Source organism: Plectropomus leopardus, chromosome 4, assembly GCF_008729295.1.
Source record: "Plectropomus leopardus isolate mb chromosome 4, YSFRI_Pleo_2.0, whole genome shotgun sequence".
NCBI lineage: Eukaryota > Metazoa > Chordata > Actinopteri > Perciformes > Serranidae > Plectropomus > Plectropomus leopardus.
In genome coordinates, this window is record NC_056466.1 from 4,415,228 (window position 1) to 4,440,773 (window position 25,546).

A 25,546-nucleotide genomic window follows, 5' to 3' on the forward strand; every position below is an offset into this window, starting at 1 on the left:
CATAGTTGATGTTTACTTAAACACACAAAACCGCCTGGGTTGAAACCACTGATGACATCACACCCAAACACACACACATCAGAGTGCTTATCTCGTCAGCAGACCGTTAATCAGGACAGAAACCAGGCGCTTTCTATCTCGCACTCTTTGCACTCGCCTCATTATCAGCAATTACATACACCAAACTTGTGAACATTCACCTCAAATAAGAGTCATCGTATTCAAAGTGCTGAGTAAACCGTAAGTCTAACGTACTGTGTTTGGTTGCGACTGTATTGCTGCAGAAAAGCAGCTCAAATTACCCCACAAGTGATTTAGTTGACTAAGGTCAAAGGTGGCATTGGCACTCTGTCTTACTCCGTGCGTTTGTTTTCTTTTTAGGTGGAACAGTTTTTTTGTACCCAGATCTTGAGATTTATTTCCTCTCTCTTGTTTTGATATTTTTTTGTTTTTTATCAGAGAAGAGATTAACTTAGACTCAATTTTAGGTTTGTGGAAGCCCGGTGGGACAGAATTCACCTTTGTTGGATCTGACTGCATCCTGTAATATGCACGTGGGTGCACAGCTGTGCAGTGTAAACACACTTTCAGGAAAGGTTGCAGGTAATGCATTGGATAAAATAAATTTGGCAGAAGCATTTGATAAATTCATGAAAACAGCATAGCACAACAAATTAAATGACAGTGATAACAAATCTGAAAACACGTAGTTCCATAAACAATAGTTAGACCAACAGCACTGAAAAATGATACTAAAGAAACAAGAAAACTGGATTCCCTAAATCAAGATGTAGTCAGCACTGGGCTTTGATGCCAATTCGACATAGTGCTGAATGTATCACTATGATTTTGAGGTGCATCATATGATGCTACTGGTCCCTAAAGGACTTTTGCCAAAGGGCTAACAACGTACACGAGACATTTGTAAATCACCTGATACATTTTTTGTTTTTTAGAGTCATGCTTTATGATTATCCCAATCATGCAAATTCAACACTATCAACTTATTGTGAATGGTTTTTTTTATTGTAATCTGCAAAAACATTGCAAATTGTTCCATCCTTAGCTCCAACAAGCACACTGAGGGAGTAGATTAAGGATGTTTGTCAGTATTAGTTTGAGCGGACTGAATGAAACCAGCTGAAACCATCTGCTGATGGCTGAACATCGGCAGTCTGTTGGTTTTTGGTGCCCACACAAGTCAAAGATCCACAAAAGAAGTCAGTACATTAAAAAAAAAAATCTACAACTCTTTCAATGACAAAGTAGTTTATAGCTTTTGGGTGACCATCGAAAGGTTGTGCAAACAGCATGTGTCAAAGCCCCAATGCAAAGCTTCTTTTTGATTTTAAATACGTCATTCTGCTTGTGAGCAAGTATTCTGCAGGCCTGGCTGCACCCTGTGTAACGTAACTGGACTCTGAAGGAATGGCAAAGACACGCTCCACTGCAGAACGGGTGCTGACACACGACTCTGGGGAAAAAAAGCCCCGAGGTTTGTAGGGATGTTTGGGGAGGGAATGGGGAGAAAAATGATGTTGTGTTTGTGTGCATGAAGTGTGTACACACACACACACACACACACACACACAAACATGCACAGACTCCCACAGAAGCCACAAGCGACCTCACTTGATTTTGCACTGATAAGATGAATACTGCCTGCCTTTATAAACACATTGCTGTTCAGGGTATAAGATGACTTGGCTCTTGGTCACAGTTGCACTTAAATTGAATGTTACAAGCATTTTCTAAATTTAGTGAGTTTCACAGGAACTGAAACGAGTCAGGGACAGTGGTGTCATGTTCCCCTCAGGTCCCTTTAAAGATAATCTCTGGTGTGTTGATTTTCATGTGAAGATATGTCAGTTTTAACCAGTGGGCGAAGATACTGAGACTGAGCTCAACAACATATAGAGCAACCAAACACGAGGCAAGTTTCTGAGCATTGCAGTTCGACCTTGTTAGTCACAAATGTAGATCTGATAGATCTGATCTGATTTCCTCAGATTAGCTTTGACCACAACAGCTGTGAGTATACGCAGGTATGCATGCACAGAAAAGTGCACTTTCCTTTAGTCTTATACATGCAATGGCCATGACAATGCACCACGCTGTAAAAAGTCTCAACCTGGCCTCCAAATTCCCCAGACAGCCACTTGCTGTAGGAGTTACATTTTAGTGAGTTTCTATGGTTCAGGTGAAGATCCCATTCTCTGTTTTCTGTTTTGCAGATTTTTCTGTTGAATCTAATTCAGCAAAGTTTTTCTGCTTCCATTAATGCACAATGGTGTCACCAATATGCAAATGACCATATGATGTAATCTTGTGATTTTTAGAGACTTTTGGAGCTAGCACTAGCTACTTTCATTAGAGAAGAGTTGGTAACACTGTCCTCAGATCCCAATCAAACACATGGGATGTGCAAATACCCCACTTTACAACCCACAGAACTCAAAAGACTGGCCGCCAACACTCTGATACCAGACACCACAAGACACACCTGAGAGGTCCTGTGTTCATGTCTCAACAGGTCAGAGCTTAGTCTGATCCAAGGGGGCTGGACCATGGATCAGAGGTACCTCTGGGGTACCAGTACATCCTACTGTTACTGGGTTGGGATCTTGGGAATCTGGAGGCCAGGCTCATGCCTTAAGCAGTCTTTGGGGTGTGGAATGGTGCGTTGTCCCACTAGACTGGTACTGGGGAGTGCTGCTGGCCTGAGGGTCTTAACAGGGTCTGAAACAGTGTTTGGGAAGGTGGAGCATGTCAACTGGCATCCATATGATCCAAGGTTTCCCTGCAGATCTTTGCATTATAACAAGATCATCAAAGTGTTTCACTTCACTTGTAAATGGTTTTACTGTTTTGGTTGATTGGTGTATAGCTGATGGATCCTCTTTGAAACAAGCAAAGGACCAAACTGACTTGATTTCAACTTAACACGGGAAAAAAAAAAAAAAACAGAACAAGTAATTACCCGAAAAACTCCTAAAATTAAATAATAAATATAAATAATATTTTTTTCCTGTAAGCTTATTATAATTACTACATAGTTTTCTTAATATTTCTCCCTTGTTATTTGATATTTTTCTAATGATTCTCTCTTTTTTTTTTTTTTAGCTAATTTTCTGGTCGTTTTCTTGTGGCCATTTACTATATCTTTGCAATTTTTGGAGCATTTCTCGCCAAGGTAAATTGAGTACATCCTGTCATTTCAGTTGAATTTTACCATACACAAATTGTGCTAACATTAAAACCACAGCGCTCTTTCATTTCAGATCAGCAATAAGTTCAATTTTAGCAGATAAAAGCAGATTTCATAGTGGGCCCGCTTGAGTTCCTGTGGTTTACACTTCATTTAAAACTCTGCATATGAGTTGCCTCTTTGAGGGTTTGGTTAGAGCTTGCATTTACTAAAAAAATCCATTGTGCAAAAGCATAGTGAGTAGCAGAGCTGTTAAAACAAAGAGCCAGTTAACATCTCTATGCTCAGCTGTTCCTCAAGCTGCCATTTATGAAAATACTGTTTGTTTGTTTCAACTGTAGGAACATTACCGAGTGAACTTAAAGTTTTTACTTCACGTCTGCTGTTATTTGCTTACTCAGCTGTCCTGTGCACCGACCCTGATGTGTTGTTACCCTCAGCTGAAGACTACAATGTTCTTGCACATTTCTGGCTAACTGCGATGAGGGAAACTTATATAAAGCATGTAAATTTAATGATGGTAATCTATCACTTTTATCAATTTGTTCACAGTTGCAGCAGACTTTGAGGCACACCTACACACACACAAACCTTTCCATCCCTTTTGAATAATGGCAGCAGTCAAACTCTAATGAGAGGGGAGTTTAAAGAAAGCAAGAAGTGACCAACAACCCAATCAAACCCAACACAGATAAATTAAGTTCATTTTCTGCTATGAGGCTGTGAAATTGTGCCATCAATCTTTGCTACCGCCATTTGTTTAATATGTCCCATCTGTTCCAATGAGGGGAACAGTCTGGTGTGTTTTGGCCTTGTCGTTTCTGCAGCTGACTGACCTGCTGACTGCTTGTCTTGGACTTGCATCGGTGTGTCTGTGTTTATGGAGTGTCTTGGTTTAGCTAGCAGCTAATGCACTGGTTCATTACGTATAACAGACACAGAGAAATAAACACTGTCTTCTCTATGAAACTTCAATAAAGAGTCCAGCTGGTAGCAGAGTCCAACTTTTAGGCCGTGGGCCCTAAAATTAATAATTTATCTTACCCTCTAAATATTTAAATTCTCTTAAATTGATAATTGGCACACACAAACACAGCAGGAACAATTATACTGTAAAACGTGTTTAAGAAACTATCTCAAAGGCCGTCATTATCTGAGTCACATAGGCTACATGTTAGTCCAAAATCACAACAAATCAGTAAACCTTATTAATTCCAAAAAAAAAACATTTATACTGTCCATAAGTTTTACTGTGTAGTATATCGGAAGCCTAGAGGAAATCAAATGTTTGTGTGTGTGTGTGTGTGTGTGTGTGTACATGAGTGTGCAGATGACAGTCTTGTTTCATTGCTGCATGCAATGTTAAAGCAACAAGATGAGTTGTTTTGTTTGTTGTGTTTAACCCTGGTTTTATGCAAGTGTGTTTGTATGTATATGTGTAGATCCTGGAAGAATAGCCAGTGCTAATGGGTACTGGTGAAAGAGAGACAGAAAGATCTATAGCAACAAATGTAGCCTCAAATAGTATGAGAGTTTGAATGAGTTGGTGAATGAGTGTGATAACTTATGTATATAACCAATTTCTTAAGCAGAATTTATTCAGTAATTTTAGAGTTTCTGAGTCATGCAAAAAACAGCTGCTTGCTTGATGCTAACTCCATGCTAACCAACCAAACTAGTAACAACTGTGTAAACTTTCACTTCAAGGGCACACAATTATCTATATTGCCACTTTTTATATCTGCTTGGCTATTTATTATTTGGTTTTGTGCATACTGTCTGTATTTGCTGTATTTTTTTAATACACATAAGTTATACCTATAGCCTACACACACTCAACACACTCTCTCTGCCAGTGTGCAGTAAAAGCTGCTGCAGCATAACTTTTGATCCGCTTGCCACCTCTTTGAAGTGGCTTTCGGTTCTCATCTGTGAACAAGATGTCCAAATTAAAAAATACCACAGGCTCGCCCACAGCCACAGTGAGCTACTCTGGTTCAGTGGGCAGGGGATGTGTAAAGTGCCAAAATCAGTCAAGTGCAAAACAGTTTAGACTGATGCTTCATCTGAGACGAATCAAACAGAGGGCTGTCAATAAACTTTAATGATTTTTTTTCACCAGATAAACCTGACTAGCTTTTCTGTTGTTTGCACTTTTTACCCAAATGTTTAAAACGAGACCTCACTGACAGTTGTGTGTTTTGCTCTTAAAATGCTCAGATTTTTCTGTAGTAAACCCCATGAACATGTCATGTGTGAATGATGAGTAAATAATCTGCGCCTTGGCGACTCAACTTTAAAGTCTTCATAGTGAACATTCGCAGCCGTTTGAAGTTTTTTGTAGACATCGTTTTCCTGGTATAATTACACTCAGCTTTCTGCATATTTTAATATGCGAATGGCTGTTTTACAGCAAACCAACATTGCGATGTCACCCGCAAAAAAATAAAATACATAGCTTCGCCCTGCCCCCAGACAGAGCTGTTTAACTTGCAGAAAGCCTCTCACTTCCACAGTAGTTTTATTTAGACACTTTGTATTATATGGTTCATTTAGCCTCTCCCTTTGATCTCTTTTTTAAATGTTTTATTTCAGCCTCAAGATTGATTGAGTTTGTTTTTTTTAATCAGTGGCCTCGTTGTTGCAGTGGGGACAGTGTAATCAGGCTCAGTATAGTGTGCAGGTTAACTCTGTTTTTTTCATAATGACATGTAAACACATACATACAATATGATGCAACTTAAAAAGTAGCTGTTATAAAAGAGCTGCAACAATTAATCCGTTAATTGATTAGTTGGCAACTATTGAGTTTCTCGCCAACTAATTTGATGCAATTTAGCGGTTTGAATAATTTTTTGAAAGAAAAAATGTCCTAATTCTTTGATCCCAGCTCATTCAATGTGAATATTTTCTGATTTCTTTACTCTTATGAAAGCAAAGTTAATATCTTTGGCTTATGGACAGTAGTGGATATTTGAGGGCATCATCTTGGACTTTGGGAAACGGTGACTGACATTTTTTTCACCATTTTCTGACATTTTACAGACCAAAAACTAATTGATTATCAAGAAAATGGTCAAAAAATGAATCAGCAATGAAAATATGAGTTAGTTGAAACCGAAGATTAGACTTTTGTACTGTATTGTACCTACATTAATGTTGGCGATCCTTTTCTTTTTTGCAGCTGACCTTAAAACACCACTACTTTCAAGCCACAAGCCACAAGTCTGACAAGATCTCTGACACTAAGAGCCAAGCCGAAATTGTGACCTCAACCTGATCTCATCATGATAAACAAGTAAGTCATGCATAACAATCTTGCACAAGCCCGAGCATGTTGGTTTGTCTTTCTGTGGTGGTCCAAGAATCATCTGATGGTCGGCCTCAGGTCAAACTGCAACACGGTTGAACCACAGAATATGCTTGTGTGGTTCTCGCTCAGTGGGTCCGATTTCTTCTGATTCAGATAATCTGGGTTTTAAGTTTGACTCTGATTCAACACTCTCTCTGTGTTTCTTCTGCTTCGTCGGTTTCTTGTGGCGGTTTGTGAGTTGACTGGTCCCGTACTTTGACTCTTGACCTCTTAATCCCCTGCCAGCTGCAGTGAGGCCTCCAAGGAGGACACAGTGATTGTGTGTGCATTGATGTGTGAATGTGTGTGTGTGACGGGGAGACGATAAGATGCAGCAAACTGTGCAAGCGAGTCTATTGTATGCATCTGTATTCTTTGTCAAAATCAGAGTTAGTAAGTAGCTTTTTGACATATCTCTTCATTAGTGTGTGTAGCTTTATATGTACATTTGCCTCTGATCTACAGTGTAGCTACAAAATGCTACACAAGTGAAATAAGCGCTATTAAGTAATATAATAGAGTATGACAAGACAGGGCTTACAGGCATCCAAACCACAGCTATAGTTTCTGTGAATTCCCCTGAGGTAGTTTCTGAAAAACACAGGAGTGTCATTCCAGTTAACACTGCATGTCTGATATCAGGCCAAAGTAAACTCAGTCACAATTTTCAATGTTAAATTCGTTGCAAAAGAAGCATAGTGCCATGTCTGCAGTCAAGGTTGTAATTCAGTGTCACCTCTTTTTGTTTTACACACCTCTCACCTGGGCCAGTAAGACAAAGAATGGCTACACATTCAAGGATATCTACAGCAAAGTACAGAACAGTTCAAATTCTGCAGTTTTTTTGTGAAAACAAATGAAGCCATTGAACCAGGAGGGCCAGCTCACTCTGACACTCCTCACACGCACCTCATATTTCTCCTCAAGGTTAGTTCATTCCTCATTCTTGCCATAGTTACACTCAGTCTGATATGTTTCGCTTGTTTTCACTCCCACAACTGTTATCCAGTCTCTCTTTTTTATAGTCCCACCAAATCATTTTTATCTGTTCTTTACTCTCTTTTCTCAAGACCAATGCCAAACCAATCATGCCACTCTCTGAAATACATTTAAACTATATATTCCCATCACACTATAGTTAATATTTTAAGTAAGCGCTGATAGATTTGCAAGTTACGAGATGTCTAGACGATAAAGCCCCCACAGGAATTTTATTGAAAAGTGAAGCTGCCGGAGCTGGCGGTGGCTTCTATGGCTAGACTATACCCTAAAGATGTCTAATATAATTGCATAAATGTTCTTCTGTTGGCTCATATTCAGATTATTAAGAACCAAATTTACTTGGCATTGTTGAGGATCCTTGATTTTCCATTAAAGCGACCCAGGTTATTATGGCATGGATTCAAATGTAGCTGATTTGTCAGCTAAACATTCATTGTGTGAGCTCTACTTGCAGATAGTATGATACAAAAAAAGGTTTCAAGATTAGTAATGTTATTTTTGCCAAACTCCTTTGTTATGTAACTAAGAAACAGTAACATCAGACCATTTTTGCCTGTTTTTGATGGCAGGAGTGAAAATTTGTCATTCGCAACATTTGATGTGTTGTGGTTTCATCATGAGGGAGACAGTTGGATTATAATTACAGTGCAGACACACTAAAACAGACATTATCACAAAAACTAGTGCCACTGCCAAACAATAACACAAACTATTACAACTTTTTCTGCTATGGAGCTAAATGGTTAAAACCATAATTTTCCATCATATTACAAGATTGTTTGGGTCTCACTCCCTGGACTTCAGCTGTTGGTTTGCTTTCTACACTTTGATTTTTCTCTTTGTGCGCTGAGCTGAAATGCCAATCAGAGTAATTTCATTCACTGATGGGCTCCACTGGCTGCAGTGCCTTTTCAACATGCTGAATTTTCCAAAAAAACAAAGGCAGACAAGGGCTGATGAGGGCCAGTTGTGTAGGATATACCGCAAAAACTAGGGCAACAAACGCTCACCGATGGCCCAACAATGACCAATGGACTGTTGGCTTTTTGTCAGGACCCTTAGACACAAAATAGGATGTAGGCTCTACAGGACATTTTTTTCATGGGCAATTATTGCGTTTTAAATGATGTACAGATTTCTGGGTATTCTATGATCTCAAATGTCTTGAAAAATAACACATATAACTATTTCAAAATTTTTTTTTAACAATCAGATATAAACAAGGGGTCTAAAGAATAACTTCTTAATCAAATTCTTGCTCAGTTTTCTACTTGATCTATTTGTTTTATTGACATCTTAATCAGTTATCTTGTTCAGCACTTTATTGGAGTGAACATCACTCCAAAAATACAGATTTAAGAGTTAGAGTAACAATCAGGCACATGCAGACACAAAAGCAGAGTTTGCTGTATAATAAGAGCAGTAAAAGCGAACATGATACTACGTGTGCACCTGAGCGCAGACACATATGCACAAAACACATTTTCTTAAACTCACACCTGAGGCAACTGTGGCTCAATCATTTTTCACACGTTCTGACACATACGACGCGCTACACACGAGCGTGGACTTCAGCACACGCGTCCACGGTAACCAACACTGCAGGTTACCTTCTGTCTGTCAAACGGCTTCTCTCTTCACCTGTTGTGGCTTCGAGTTATTCAGAACATCAGAGTTTCAGACCTCGGCCCTTTGAAGTGCTTTGTGACGCCCTGCAGGCCGCAGGCCACGGTCTGCTTCCAGCCTCTGTGTGTGTGTGTGTGTGTGTGTGTGTGTGTGTGTGTGTGTGTGTGGTGTGTGTGCATAGGGAACTGAGGGCTGTTGAATGGGGATGAAAGAGTGTGTGTGTGTGTGTGTGTGTGTGTGTGTGTCAGTACAGCTAGACTATGTGCCTTCAGGAAGAAAAGAGAGAGAGGGGCTCAGAAAAAAAGGGAGCTGAAAGGTGGGCTTCCCCTAATCACACCACCCCAAACACCTCCCCTCGCCCTCAGGTAGTGGTGTGGCTGCTGTCAGTGGATAGAGAGAGCGGGATGTGAGACTTCAGACAGATATTAGGTGTCAAGTTAGAATACAAAAGCTTTCTGTATATACATGCCCTGCTTCAAATGAAATAAAAATGGGTTTAACACTTGGTTTACAAGTTTGTTAAACTCATTTATTTTCAAATAGTTTATTTTCAAAGTTTTCAAAAGTTATATGTGTTGGATTTTGAGATCTTAGACACTAAAAGGCAAATATTGTTCCCAAACTAATAGAATAAAAAATGAAGTCTGGTGAGGTAGATTCAACATGTCAGACTTAAATGAGTATTTCGCTTCTGCAAAGATGGTCTTTTTACAAAACTAGGCTGTTCATGGAGTACAAAAATGCAATAAGTTTTGAAAGGGTGAAAAACACAGCATTCACTTTTGTGCAAGAGGTCGAAAACTTATATATAATGCAAGTTCCACCTTCCACAAACATTATGGCAGCTGGTCAGTAGCAAATTTTCTTGTATTACAGTTAAACAGTGCACTAAAATGTGTTTTGTGAACAGTCAACAGTGACATGTAGTGTTTTTCTGTGGTGTGTCATTACAAAAGTACACCACCAGCTACTGGCCTGGCATGCAAACTACGACATTTTCAGTTGTGTTTGCCGATCCATATACACGATGATCGTTTTCACGATGTTATTCTACAAAGGCAGATGTTTTTATTTTAACTGCAAAAGAACGACTTTTCTGTTTTTAGCAGGGCCATTCTCGTCTAAGCGTGGCCTTAGTTGAAGCATTTGGCACTGACGGTCTATTGCTGTATGGCAAACTTGTATTTTTTTAATATGCAGGTCGTGCAGGTCTTCATTAATCATGCTCAATTGTCTAGCACATTAAATCATTAAAACTATAAAATCTAAAACATGTTTTAGTCTTCTCAGGGAAAATAAAATATTACAATTTTACAGTTTGAAACAAACCATTGTGGCCTCATCTTTCAGCCTGTGTCAAATAGTTGGCTTTTATTCTAAATTAAATGTGATTTTTGCATCAAGACAACAAGTTTCTTCCTGCTCTGTAATCAGCACCTGCTCATACCAGGTGTTAACTCCATTGCCACGTGTTCGGCATCAATCCAACATACCATATCTGGTCCAAATATGCATTCTGCACGCAATGCATACATCTTTTAACATGTCATAAAGGAATATGATCTGCTGACATCAGGTTAGCAAAAGGTCCGTCATTCAGTCTCAGCCTGGTATTCCTGCATTAGATGATCTGATCTGCCGTTGGAGGCATCTTTCTGTCCTGTTGCCTCCTGGTACCACACAGGAATGTTACGAGAAGTCTGTATGGGTCACGCTCTTTACCTTTCTACTGAACCGCCGTGTTTATACAACACACTGTGAGGATGAGGGGGAGGGCACTTAGAGACACGCTTCAGGAGTTAGTAAAGGAGTAGCAACCCCTAAACCCTCCCTGGGGGTTGAGTTCTAGGAAAGTAGAGGTTCCCCTCTGTTGAGCATGTTAAGTCTCAGCCTGTCGCAGGTTTGAGTCTTGAATTCCTCTGGTGTCAAGAAACCTTGTAAAGATGTAATGTGAGTCTTTTTATGTCTCTGAAAACAGAAACCAAGTTTAGCAGTATCTCAACTGCCATCATTTGAATAATAGTGTATTCAAGAAGTTCACGCTGTGCAAAAGAAAGGGGCGTCTGTTCCATATTGAGGCAGAATTCAGTAATAATACATTAGTCACTGATGTGATTTGTTAAGCCTCTCAAACATGAGTATTTTTAGCTTTTCTATGTTTCATATCACTGCAAATTGACTCTTTGTGTTTCGGACTGTTGGTCGGACAAAACAAGCAAATCAAGGATGTCACTTTATAATTAAGATAGTCCACGGTCAGTTGGTTTTGATTTATTGTTCTGAAAACTTTGAGAAAACACATTTGTCAAATGCAAATGTTGCAACCAGTGTTACAAACCGTCGTCAGCATGCATTATCCAAACAGCTTGTTACTGTAAATGGTTTCAGTATGGCTGCAGCTAGTTCATGAGGAGGGAAATTAGCCCTGAGCAGCGTAATGACTGAACTGAGCAGAATGATTTATCAGCAGTCGGAGGGTTGATGCTGGACGTCCGCTCCATCTGCATGGTCCTCGCTTCCTTAAATGTTCCCAAATGAGCTGACAAGCCGCTCGGCCCACCCCACCTACACATCTGCACTACAGCAAGAGGGAGAGATTGAGATTTTTTTCTACTAGTGTTTTATGTGCAGTTTGATTTTATGCTTAAAAAGCTAAAACCATGGAAACACCAGAAATAGCAACCCAATGCTTTCAAGCCTAAGATGAAAAATTACATTAATGGGGAGATAAAATGCAAAGTGATGGGGAAATCTATTTTTTTTTTCAAGTTATGCATTTGGAGCATTTTCAATTCGAGCATTAAAAAAGCCCTGAGTGAAATATTGCAAAAACCTGTTTGCGCTTGAGGGAGGTGCAAAAGTTGGTGATAAAAGTTAAATGTGACTAAGTCCACTGCAAACAGTTTCAGAGAATTATGATATACTGTCATTGCATTTAGGCCACTGTATGATCTTTTCTTTGTCTTTTAACAGACTTTTGTGTTCACACAGGGCTGTTACCAGAATCCTTACACAGAGCACATAGCTGTAATATTAGTTCTTCAAAACTCTTTATTTCAATTGTCCAGCTGCGGTTCAGAAGGTAGAGCAGTTTGTCCACTAATCTGAAGTGTCAGTTCAGTCCCTGGCTCCTCTAATCTGCATAACAAAGTATCCTTGGGCCAGATATTGAACCCCAGAAATGCTTTTGATTGTAAACTGTAACAGAGCTGGCGGTACCTTGGATAGTCGCCTCAGCCAACAGTGTGAATGGGTGAATGTGGCAACAGTGTCAATCACTCTGAGTGGTCAGAAGATTAGAAAGACACTATACAGGTGCAGCTCCATGTACCATTTTCTCCATTATTGTACATCTGCTGTTTTCCTTTGACTGGCTCTTCTTTATTTATATTATCTTGCTTTGCTTGTTAGCATCTAACTGGAGAATTAGGGCCACCTTTTTTCTGTCTCATTCACTCAATATTCGCATTGTGGTAGTGGCCACTACATTTAGATTAAAACTCAACTAATATGTTTTTGCCAGTGGATAAATGACAGAAATCTCAGTAAAATTTGGGGGTCCACTGGCGCAATTCACTGTCTTTTACAGTGTTGTTATGGTTTCTACCACTTGGGGGAGGCTGTGGCTCAGAGGTAAAGCGGGTCATCCTCTAATCGTAAGGTTGGTGGTTTGATCCCCGGCTCTTCCAGTCAACATGTCGAAATATACTTGGACACGATACTGAACCCCAAATTGCTCCTGATGTGAGTGCGTATGAAAGGTTACTGAGTAGCAGGTGGCACCTTGTACGGTAGCCTCTGCTGTCTGTGTGTGAATGTGTCGGTGAATGGGTGACTGCGACATGTAGTGTAAAAGCGCTTTGGGTGGTCGGAATACTAGAAAAGCTCTATAAAAGTGCAGCAAATTTGCCATTTACAATTCACTGGGTAGCACCAAAATAAGACTTTTTAAAAAAAAAAAAAAAAAATCCAGACACACAGACACATTATTCGCCCTGCTTCTGCGTGTTATTTTGGTCTTATTTGTGACAATGTAGATAATACTGTTAATGCTGTATATCATATATAGTTAGAGTGAATTTAAAGAAGACTTAGCAGTGCTCCCTTTGGCTATGTAATGTTACTGCACCCTCTTCATAGATCACAAAGCAGCAGTTTTGTTTTGTTTTGGGCGACTTGCTAAAAATTATCTCAAACTCTTGGAAGGAAACACGCTTCGGAGGTGGAGATAAAAGGAAAGGTTTATGAAAGAGAAAAAAGCATCTGGTATCCTTACGTTCACATTGGCAGATTTGGCAGCACACATTTAAAGTCCAGTGCCAATGCACAAAGGATTCAGCCCTTTAGCTAAGCAGAAGGTGTGAGGTAGCTGTGTGGAGGATGGAGAGATGGATTGGTGTATAGTGTATCTGACTTTCATCCTTTTTTAACCCAAAGTGAAATCTTTCCCTAACTCCGACCAAGCCATAGTTGCCATGCACAGATACTGTAGAAGACAATAATTAAAAAATGTTGGCACTGGACATAAAAATCACCATTATTAAATTTAATCCAGCATTTTGCAGAGTCGTCCAATATCAATGATTTGAGTAAGTGTGGCACTCTGCTCCACATAAAAGACAAACCCCGAGAAAATTTAACGCAAACAGCAGAAAACCAAGATGGAAAACAGATCGAGAAACAAGAGAGCAGAAGGGTGAGGCTGGAAACGAGCCTCTCTGCAGTGGTAAAAATGTCACATCTGAACATGTCAAACACAGTCGATGCCGGGAACAGCAGAAAATAGCAAAAACGGCCAAGACCACAATAGCAGGGAGATTTCTTTTTTGTCCCTGAAAGCCAAGAAAAACTTAAGAAAATGTAAAACAACGACATGGAAGCGGGAAGCAGGACTTCAGTTACAAGAGTCAGAGAATAACAACAGCCAGTCGTGTCACTGATTTTATTTCCCTATTAAAAAAAATCTACCCAGCCAGTGGTACAGTGACCGAAATCTGACCTGAGGGGAGGGGGTGTGTGTGTGTTTGTGTGTGTGTAACATCAGAGCACCACAGGGTACACTTAAACCCCACTAACAGGAGGGGCTTTAAGCTGGTGTGGCTGATAACAACTGAAATCTCATCTCTACACACACACACACACACACACACACACACACACACACACACACACACAAACACACACACACACTCACTCACTGACGAATCTGCAGTTCCATCCTCTTCACCTTGTACCTCTTAACTTCCTTCATGGGGTTATTAACTCCCTGATTGGGGAGCTTTCCTTTGGGTTCGCCCCTATTTAGTTGTCATGGTGGCATGACCCGAACACTTATTAGCTGACCCTTGGGATTAGTCCAAGCTGGAAACGGAGCAGGGTTAAGCCTTCACCTCGAGGTGCTCGCTGCAGCATCTCACAAAAACCTTAATTAAATTGCTGAGACACCAAGTCAGGAATGTTTGCTTTGCTCTCCCTCTCTCCTGACGTGCTTCGGTCCATCCTGCTGTCTGCACCTTTCTTTGCTTTTCCCATACTCATACTCAGCACTGACTGCTCATCAATCAGTACTGATTTGGAGAGCCCTAACTAACTTGGCAAAGGCAGAAAGTTGCAATGTAAGAAAAAGACAGCAGCCTATAGTCTGCATTTGATAGATTCTTCATTAATAACAAACTCTCCCTCACATATGGCTCATACGTAACCAATGCACACACCAGCGTGCAGGTTTATATGCAGCCTGGACATGAACAAAGATCACATCTGCATGTAATGTGATTGGGAAGATGATTCTATTTTCTTATTATATTGTAAATGCACAATTCACCACTGTTCTTAACAAAAAGATTGCGTTACTTAACAAGGACTGCGCATGCAAGTATCACAGTTAGAGCTGCATCTTGGCCCTGTCAAAACAAATTTTGTAATCAATAATTAATCTGTCACTCATTTTTTTAGATTAATTAATAACATTTTCTCTGTCTTATATGAGATTTGCAAGAAATATACATCTTAAAGGTCCCATATTGTAAAAATTAATATTTCCATCATATAAAGCAGGTATAGGTGCTATGTAAATACAGTGAAAATATCAAAATGCTCAATCCACAGCAAAAGCACAGTCCATACTGAAAAAACTGTACCTTTAAACGACTTGTCATTATTTCTGTGACTTTGTCATGTCACAACTATAAGCTACTATAAGCTACTATACAAAAAGTAGTTAACAACTTACACATGAACACTTTAAATGGGTTCTTTTCCTGTTGGAATCTTGCACACTGTGAAAAACAGCACATTTAAGACAGAGGCTGTGCACAGGTATATTCAGGCAGACAGTATGAGGAAAAATGTGTTTCTTTAAAAGCATGTTAACATATTCTGCTAGAAACCCCAAATACAAGTATTAACTTGAAAATGAGCATCATATGGGACCTTTAACTTCCCAGAGTTTGAGACGAAGGCTTTAATTTCCTAGTTTTGTCTGACCAACAGTCCATTTTTTTCTCATAAAATGTTAGAAAACAGTTATAAATGTACATTTTTTACTAAAATATTCAACTTACAAACATAAAACAGAGAAAAGCAAAAAATCATTAGATTTAATAAGATGGTACTAGGGCTGGACAATTATATCAATATTATATCGATATCGTCTTAGATTTTGGATATCATAAGTGATGCCCTTTTTTGCTTTTAAAGAGCGCATTACATTAAAATTGTGTAACTTACCAGACTGTTCTATTATTTGCCTTTGCCTACTTTGTCATTATATCCACATTACTGATGATTATTCATCAAAAATCTCATTGTGTGATAGCACCAACAGCCAATCCTACAATATTGTTGCAATGGCGTTATTGAGGTATTTCGGTCAAAAATATTGTGATATTTCTCCTTAAAAAAAACATCCTTTAGCAAAATAGATGACAATTAACTGTTTGAGCTCTATTATAAAAAGTTCTTGTTCACCCACAAGAAATAATACCTAGTGTATAAATAAAAACACCTCAGCACATGCTGCATAGGTGCAAACCTGAAAGCACGCAGAATTGTACTTGCAGAGGAAACACTGCATGCAAACAACTTAAAGTAACTGCTTTAAACCCTCAAACAGCCTTTATGTCCCAATGGGAATGCCTTGATTTATCTCCGGGGATCAGCAGCCAATCACACAGATTAAAGTCTCCCATCTGAGGTGAAAACAAACAGCCAGAAGTGAGAGGAACCATGCAGCGGCAGATAACGACCTCTAATCCGCTACATTCGACACAAACACGGTCTGAAAAGCCCGACAACGATCACAGCTAATCCTGTTTCCACATTTCTCTGCGGGAAACACTCCTCTCAGTGTCTCTCCTGTCCCTGCCTCCCTCTGAGCGCGTCTGGCCGGCAGATCGTGACCCGAGATAGTGACCCGTGCGCCGGGGTGAGGAATGCGAGGATACGCTGACTAAAGTCACCGGGAAGCTTTCAGGCAGAGTGAAGAAGATGAGGCTAGATCGATTATCAGAGCCTCTCACGGTGTCAAAGTTTACAGGATAACTGATTTACTCTGTGCTTTTAATCGATAACACAGCATCTTAAAATACTTTATTCACAAGAAGGGTTTCTCTTATATAAAACTTTGGAAAAAAGCATCAATCTCAAATGAGGTGTTATTATTTTATGCAGTCATAAGGCACAACAAACGCACACACCGCGAGTTTAAAAATCACAGAGAGAAGCGCAGAGTAAGTTTACCTTGGTAAAAGTAATCCAAAATCCGCGAGAATGCGCTCGAGCAACTTCTACCCAAACTTTTTTATCCACTTTGCCGGCTCCGTGCAAAACCCCAAAAGGTGTTCAAAAAACTCTTCTGGTAACGCGGCAGTCCACACAAAAACCAAAAGGTGTATCAGTGCGGCGCGCTCGCTTCACTCCGTCTGTCAGAGTTTGGAGACCAAGGTCCGCCAGCGTTCAGGGGCGCACAGACTTTTCAACAATAGCGCTCATTGAAGTGAAGGAGGCGAGCACTTAAACAAGCTAGGGAAGTGGGAGGTACCTTGTGAAAGCCGGAGCGCGCGGTCCTGCGCGTCCCCGAAGCTGGCTGCACCTGCAAAAACTATCCACAGTAAGAGAGATGGTTTATTGTGAAAGTTGCGTGTCTGCAGATTAAACAGACTTAAACACAAATGCAATTTATTGCATCATGCCACTTTATTTAATTAAGACTAGCTATTCGTTTCGCAATATTTCCAACTCCTGTATTTAGTTATATATTTTATTTGTCTGTTAATAACTTTTGGCAGTCTGTATTATAGTTTTGTATGACCCAAAAGCTTTGATTGACTTGATTCATGGGCTCAGTGATGTGGTCAGGGTCACTTGAGGAGCAGTGGTGTTGTGGTAGTTGATGAGGTGGGTGTGCACTATTTTAAAAAAAAAATCTGTTATTGCAGAGAAAAACAACAACAAAAAATAAAAACTGGCAACTGTGATAAAATACTCAACACTCCTCTCCTCAACTTGCAGTTGCCTTTTCATCATTTTCTTCCAGCAACAAGTCACCTCTCGTGAATTTTCAGAACAAGAATTCTTCATAAAACTTGGACATAAAATAGAACGGAACAAGCATAATGTGAGGAGAAACATTTCACATCTTTGTAGGGCCGTTTCTGTCATGCTGTAAGATACTCACAATAACAATATGAGCCTGTTGGTGGCAAAAGAATAACTTTTAATAAATGTTGATTGACGGGGAGCACCTGCCCTGAGTGGTTACATTGTAGCCTATTTCACTGCTGCAGGCTGCAGCACTCTTCCTCAATACTGTACCGACCTCAAAATTGCTGTTTCCATGACTCACTCAGACACAAAAACATGGAAAAACAAGTTCAGGTTGAAAAACATCGGAGCTTCCCTTTAGAGCGCACAAGCTAATCTTCTTAAATCTGCATTATCTGATTTTCTTCAGCCACATCGGGTGCAGCAAAATAAACTTCAATCAGAACATTATCATTCTATCACCTTATAAACATTCCTATATACACATCCATCAGACACAGAAGTGAGTCATTTTGTTTCTGGCCCCCTTGCGAATAGAATTTTTACAATTTCCTATTTCTCATTTGGTATCCACTAACTCCTGAGGGAAATATGTGACTCTTTAGCTGCTAAATGCTTCATCATGTTCTCCAGTCACTAAGTTTGTGTGTCTGTTGTTAAATGCTGCGCAGGTAGGTTTATCAGAGCTTTTTATACAGAAAACAACTGCCTGCTGTGTCTGAAAACAATGCTGATGAGAGGGTTGAACCAAAACAGTTGCAGGCCAATAAAAAGAAAAAAAAAACTATGTGGTGAAAGAAATTTAAAAAACTGCATAGAGCTGAGGAAAAAGTTGAGAAGTAATTCTCTGTGGGTTTGCTGCCACAAGGAGCAAAATCTGTCACAATAAGTGTAGTCATCTGCTCTATTGTGAATATAAGAACGCAGACTGGAGCAGCTTTCCACTGGGTTTGTTTTGGTGAGAATGCTGCGATTCAAACTCAAGTATTCCCAGAAAAAATAACGTCTGAAAATGCAATTTTCTGCTTCCTTCCAAGCTCAATGTGAGGAGATCTGTAGAAGTGACAATCCCCCAATGAACCACAGGAAATGACCTTATAATACAAGGGTTTATGGGTATTAGGAGATGGATGGTGGGGCCTAAAAGCCAGCAGTTTCTTTACACTTCAAAACTTGAGTGCACAAAATTGAAGCCTAACTCTTCATTATTTAAAATGAAAAATGAAGAAAGCCAAGTACAAGAAATATCAGAGACATGTCAAGTTTAGAAAAATGACTCTTTGTTTCCAGAACTGAAGCTATGGCCACAATTTCAAAATGGTTGACGAACAAATTCCCAAATTAATTTAATCTAAAGATCCAACAATGCAAACTTTTTTCATTAATCAAATGCAAGAAAATTAAATTGTTCCTACAGCAGTTTTCCATTACAGATTTGTGCAAAACTTGAGCGAAATTTTCATGATGTCGATAAAACACAGTTTACAGATGACTGCATTTCTGTTGACTGATGTTCTGCGACTTGTGATAACATTCCAAGAAATATGGCGATGGATGTTCAAAACATTAGCAGGTTTATTTCTATTGCAGCCACACGAGCTGTCATTATTTCCAATTTAAGGTGACATAGGTGTGTTATGCAAGTGATAATGACAAGGCAAGCCCCTTATCCATGGGAGTGGTTACGTACGAGGGATTTCTGGGAGGTGATAGTCCATGTTATCACAGAGCAATTGTGGATTCAATATTTCTGGATGATCCGTTCAACTTTTGAAGAATTATGCAATGCAGTAACACCTCTTGTAGCATCTGCTGCATCATGCCAGAGTGAGCCAGTTTCTACCGACAAGCGCATAGCCATAGCATCATGTGACCTATGAAAGTGAAAATAGTGTTGCCATTGCAGTTTTGCAAAATATGGCCATTTTGAATCGCCTGAAATACCACCTCATGTGAGCGTAAAAACTTTTTTTGAGATAAATGGGAGACTTTTGAAAGCGACGTGTTTCCATTAGGCATATTTTATATTTGGAATTTCAATTTGCGCAGAATAGAAACCCGCCTATGCTTTTAGCAACTGTTAGCAATTAAGACAGCGAACAATAATTATTTCGTTTTATGTTGCATGTGTGCACTGTAAATGCTACACGCAATCAACAACATTCACAGTCAACCTTCCCAGCTTTGCTCTTTTGAAAAATCTTCATGCCAACTGTGTCACGAAAGTCCACCCACCCATCACATTTCTATTTATTTACAGTTCAGTCGCCAAGTTTGCATTTCCATTTTAAGCCTGTGTATTTATACACAGTCTTGGGAAAGTTACCGTAGGTGCACCGCTAACCAAATACTTCCGCCCATCACCTAAGCTGTAAATGAGCTGCAGACGGAGACACTAAATCCCACTGCTGCATGTTCAGGACCACACTGCAACCTGAAACTCTGATAGTTTTCGCCAGCTCTCAGCCCGCTAAAATGGATTTAACAGCATCACTGTGGATAGACAGTGAAGACTGGTCCACGTGTGTGACTCGGACACAGACACAGTTAGTTAGATATATATTAATAATCTACTATAGAAGAATTTCAAGACACAAGCATGACTATTTTTCCATCTAATTATGTGCAATGACGTCACTAAACACAGATGCCTTCACACACACATTAACACTGAGAGACATCTGAGAGTCTAAAATGAGACGGTCAGTCAGACAAGTCAGAGCGTGCATGAGCACTGTGCACATGAAGTCCTGCCTCCATTTACGTGACTCAAACACAATAAAAACACAATGCAATGGGCTCAGTTAGCCAAAGGTGGTGTGTCCAGTTTTGGCAGAAAAAAGTTTTTAAATACTTTTTCTATTAGAAGAATCCAGAAGTGTCAAGAACAAAACCAATTATTTTTTGTTTACATTTTTTTCTGGATTGAACCTTGGGGAATCAAATCAAGTCTACCACATCAGTACATTTGGGATTTTGAGAATTTGATTTATCTTTGTAATTTTAACAGGAAGTTCCTCTGAATTGAATATGTGGCTAATTGTTTATTTAAAGAAAAAAGATAGAAAGAACAGACAGCAGCAATCTGATTGTTACAACATAAATGTCATACTTTTATTTAAAATCCCTTAAAGTTGACCTTTGCTTATGGTACAAAGTGCTTAAAAAGTATCATATCTTCACTATAACCATAAGTATATAAACATGTTTTTGAATAGAAATTGAACAGTACGATCTACTTGAAGTTAGGGTTTATTGCAGGAATGTTCCATTAGATTGTATTTGTGTTCTATAGGTGTACTGAATAAACTAGAAATGAGTGTGTTTCTCATGACCCATGGGACCGTAACAATAATATCATAAGGGTCTGGTTATGGGTCGCCAAAGTTTAATTAATGCAAAGGGTTATCAGAGGTCCCTGCTGTAGATACCTTTGAGAAGGTCCTTCATATTACCAAGATGGGATAAACTCGTGCAGTTGGCACACTTACATTGATTCATTTATTGTGATACTGAGCAGTGATCACACTGGGCACCAGGTCTGACTGGAGATGTCTTGATGTATGTAGGTTGCTGGAAAGGAAAAGATAACTGCTGGAGATTTTTTGGGAACACTAGACGTAGTTACAAAATTAGGGATTGTAACTTTAGGAAAATCAAACACATTAATATTTAATTATTTATCCTCCATTTTTCAGCTACTGTATGCGGTTACTATCAGTGGCCTCAACTCTCAGAACAAGGCCAGCTGGTCTGTGGCATCAGTCACATTAAAAGCTGCTTTGTGTTAAGTGTGTTTGTGTGCCTGCATGTGTGTGTTTGTGTGGATGTACTTGCAAGGCCGAGAAAGAGGAACAGATTTTTACAGGAGGGCGAGAAAACAAACACAACAACCCTGATCCAACACACTCATGTTTAATCTAGCTTTACGACAAAACACTAAAATAGGGTTTTCTCATGGGAAGAAAAAATACATCAAGCTAATGGGTTGACCACTGATTTGAGATCAATCAAAAGGGGAGAGTTAAGTTTCATTGTGTGGATTTAATCAGTATTTTCTGGGTGCCAAACCCCATGCAAAAATTGTGATAAATTTAAAGAAAACAAAAGGGTTGCTCTGTGATTTTATTTTTCTCTAGCAGCAGTTTTTTTTATGTGTGGATGTAAAGATGTCAGTGTCTTTCCATCACTGTGATTCAGGCTGAGATATCTCATCAACATTTGGGTCGTGACTCTTAGCTTCTGTTACCAATGTACAAGCCACCTTACAGCACCTGTGTGACATGCAGCAGACTCCAGTGTAAACCTGTCTGCAGCAAAAAATGAAAGTTGAAGAAATTCCAAGTAGGGCGTGAGCAAGGGGTGATGAAATGGGTAAACAAAATCCACAGGACTTTCACCTGGGAGAACGGTGTTTGTGTCCCGTGTGAAATCGAACATCAACTTGAATTTTTGTCAACCACGTAGTATAGTTACTGGCCTACATTACAACATAGGGGCTGTTTACATGGCAACAGTTCTTGCATGAAAAATTAGACTTTTATTGCAGTTTGGCCTTTTTGTTCATAAGACAACTGTGTTTGTTCATAAGACAACAGACTTTTCTGGTTTTAGAAGGGCCGTTCTTGTCTAATTGTAGCCATTGTCAACAAGTGATATACTTGTCAAGTGACATACTTGTTCAGTTACTCTAACAAATATTTATTTATTTATTTTAAACCAAACATTGGTCATTTTTCAAAACCTTACCAAGTCGAGTTGGTGGCAAAACACACTTTTCTTGCGAAGACAGAAGTTTACTTTGAGAGACACTTAAGCATGTAACAAGCAGAAACTGACAGAGAACCTGACACGTCAAAAAATGATTGTTGAGAGGTAGAGCATTGTAGTCTGAAGCGCAGGGCCACTGACCAAGCTGCTGTATTTGACAAGCTGGGAGTGAGAACTTGTTAGTATTTTATGTGGCATTAAATTTCTACACCCAGGGCAGGAGCTCCCATAGAGGACACAGAAGTCAGGTTGTAGGGTAATTGATCTAGGACTTTGGGGGGTTTAATAGTTTGAAGAAGGTTTAAAATTGTGTGTAGTATTATGTTTTTTTTTCAGGTTGGTTCTATTGTTTCTTAAACTAAATATCTTAAAATGTCCCCTATTTTAGGTAAAATATAAGAAAAGTAAAAGGATATAGTGTTCCAAAATGGAATGAACTATAATATAAGGAAATTAAATTTAAACAAATGTAACTGGAAAGTTCAAAAGAGCACTTTACTCATCACAGGGAGTGCTACTCAGCCTGTGAAATCACCTGTGTAATGTCTTCTTAGATTCTTGACCAAAAATAAAATAATAGGAGAAAGACTGGAAAACATGACAAAGTCTCCTTCATCCCCTTTTGTATCCATAAAGGGTCCAGCAGTCTGGTACTGAATGTCAATCGACATTACAAGACACACGACAAGGTTTCCATACCAAAACGCTAATAGTATAGTATAAAGTGGTGTTGAAAACACTGAGCATGACTCATGCGACGTCAGCACCAGAGGAGGGCTGTAGTCCACTACGAAGCAGGAGTGTTTCAGTCCGAGTGTTTATGTGATTCACACAGCCGGCTGGGGAAGGCTTGACCCTTCACAGACCTCCCCGACACAACGGAAATGACTTCTGTCTCTGTCAGACCTTCACTTTTCTCTGCCAGAATCTCCCAAACTCCTCCATTTGTTGCTTTAAGGGAATATATATAAGACTTGAAAATGAAGAGGGAGAAAGCAGTGGGAGTGTTAATCTTTGCGTATGCTTGTGTACTTTAGGGTGCATGCTTGCATGTGTTTATGTGTTTGCATGCGAGCCTGTCTGCATGCACTCAAGTGTTGCACGTAGCTGCCTATACGGTGTGTTTTACAGACATTGGCAGGGTTCCTTTAATGAGGGCTGTTACGCAGACTGTGTTTCAGGGAGAAATTGTAGCGGCAGAGAGGAAAACATGAAATAACACAAAGGAATTCAGGCCTGGAGTTACTCTCCCCAGGGGAGGCAGTCAGACTCACAGTTTGGTCCTGAGCCAGGAACACTACAGAACCAAGAGAACAACGTCTATGTCTTTTTCATAATTCTTGTTTCTCAGTTTCTTAACTGCTCTTTGTGTTTGCTTCTTTCTGCAGTTACTGAAACTCTGGACTATGTATTTTATTTTCTTTCTTCATACATATCTCTGCATCTGTCCCGTGTGTGTGTGTGTATGTGTATGTGTATGTGTGTGTGTGTGTGTGTGTGTGTGTGTGAGACAGGGTACAGGTGGCAACGTCATCATCAGTGAAGAAAATTTCTATTAATATACCAGAGTCTGAGAGAGGCACACACATGCACACAAAGGCATGCACACACACACACACACACACACACACACACACACACACACACACACACATCAGAGCCATAGAGGGGACAGACAGGGTGGTAATGTGTGTGTTTGTGTGTGTGTGTGTGCAGCTTGGGAGTGGCAGTTCTCCATTAATTTTGCCTGTGTGGTATTTCAGGTCATTATACAGCAGTCACTTTTGCGTAGTTTACTTCCACATGGCTATTTTATCTCCTCACAAAACATATTTGATTCCCTCCTGACTATTTTTGGGAGTGAAACTGAAATGGACTGCATTAATATAGAGCTTTTATCCAAAGTGCTTTACACTCTGCCTGCAGTCTGCCTTCATTTTCAGCAGTAAAACCCCGAGGCTTCTTACTCATGTTTACATGAAGACATATGAATCACAAAACATTAAAATGTCTCCATCTCTGAATGCATAGTGCTTTGTATTGCTACAGCTCATCGAAAAAAAATGAAGCAAAGACTTCTTACTTGCCATCCAAGAGCTCTGTATCCCTCCCTTTATCTCTGAGTGAGAGGGAGGAGTGCTTTGAGAGAATAAAGGGCAAGGACATGCAGAGAGGAAAAGAGGCAGAGCGAGTGAAGAAAGGAGGGAGAAGCAAGGTGATAGAAGCAAGGAAAACGAGAGTGGGATCAGTGTTGAGGCTGGAGGAAGTAGAGGTAGAGCAACATACAAAGAAAAGACCAAAAGAAAGTGAAAGGCAAACAGGTAAAGAGGACAGAATTTAATGATGGACACTGTTTGGAAATGAGGAAAAAATAAAAGCAACAGGGGGGTGACAGAGGGAGGTGGGAGGGAGACGACAGCCATGGGAATGCATGTTTGGTCCACGCTCCAGACTCTGCAGTTGTTGGCCTCGTCAGTGTTGCTATTTTGTTTTCACATGGCCTTCAACCTCGCCATGTGGACCGCAAACAGATGTTAATGACGTTTCTCACCAGAGTTTTTACTCAGACTCATCAGCACTGCTAATGAGCTGCGGTGAGACGTTTGTGTGGATGGACGCCATTGCAGGAGTAACAAAAAACTGTAACAAAACTGAAGCAGCAGACACACTGAAGATGCAAAAAATAGGCAGAAATAATATAGTGGACAGTAGAGGGAGTGTTGTTTAACTTACAGTCAACTTATTAATTTAATAACTGACCGGCAAATGTATTAACAATTGTGATGCTCCAAACCACAAATTTTAATGAGTGATAATAATACTTGTGATCTTTGTCAGGTCAAATACTTCTAAAGTTACCATACCCATATATAAGTAACAGCTGTGGTAACAGGTGAGGTTAGATTCCATCAAACACTACAGTATAATTGTAGATGGCTGACAAATGTAGCAGGTTTTCTTCTGGAAAATGCTCACATGACTTGAGCCAAAAACTAAATCCATATTCTACACAGGATCTTTTCCATAGGAGCCGTATTTTTTTT

General features: G+C 39.7%; 1 protein-coding gene across 1 annotated transcript in view; it reads right to left on the reverse strand.

The window, feature by feature from the left end:
- Positions 1-17,152, reverse strand: part of LOC121942649 (vasorin-like) — a 38,016-nt gene extending 20,864 nt beyond the window's left edge. Inside the window, exon 1 of the mRNA XM_042485913.1 lies at positions 16,929-17,152. The gene's annotated coding sequence lies outside the window, so the exon portion shown is untranslated. The remainder of the gene's footprint in view (positions 1-16,928) is intronic.
- Positions 17,153-25,546: the final 8,394 nt, after the last annotated feature.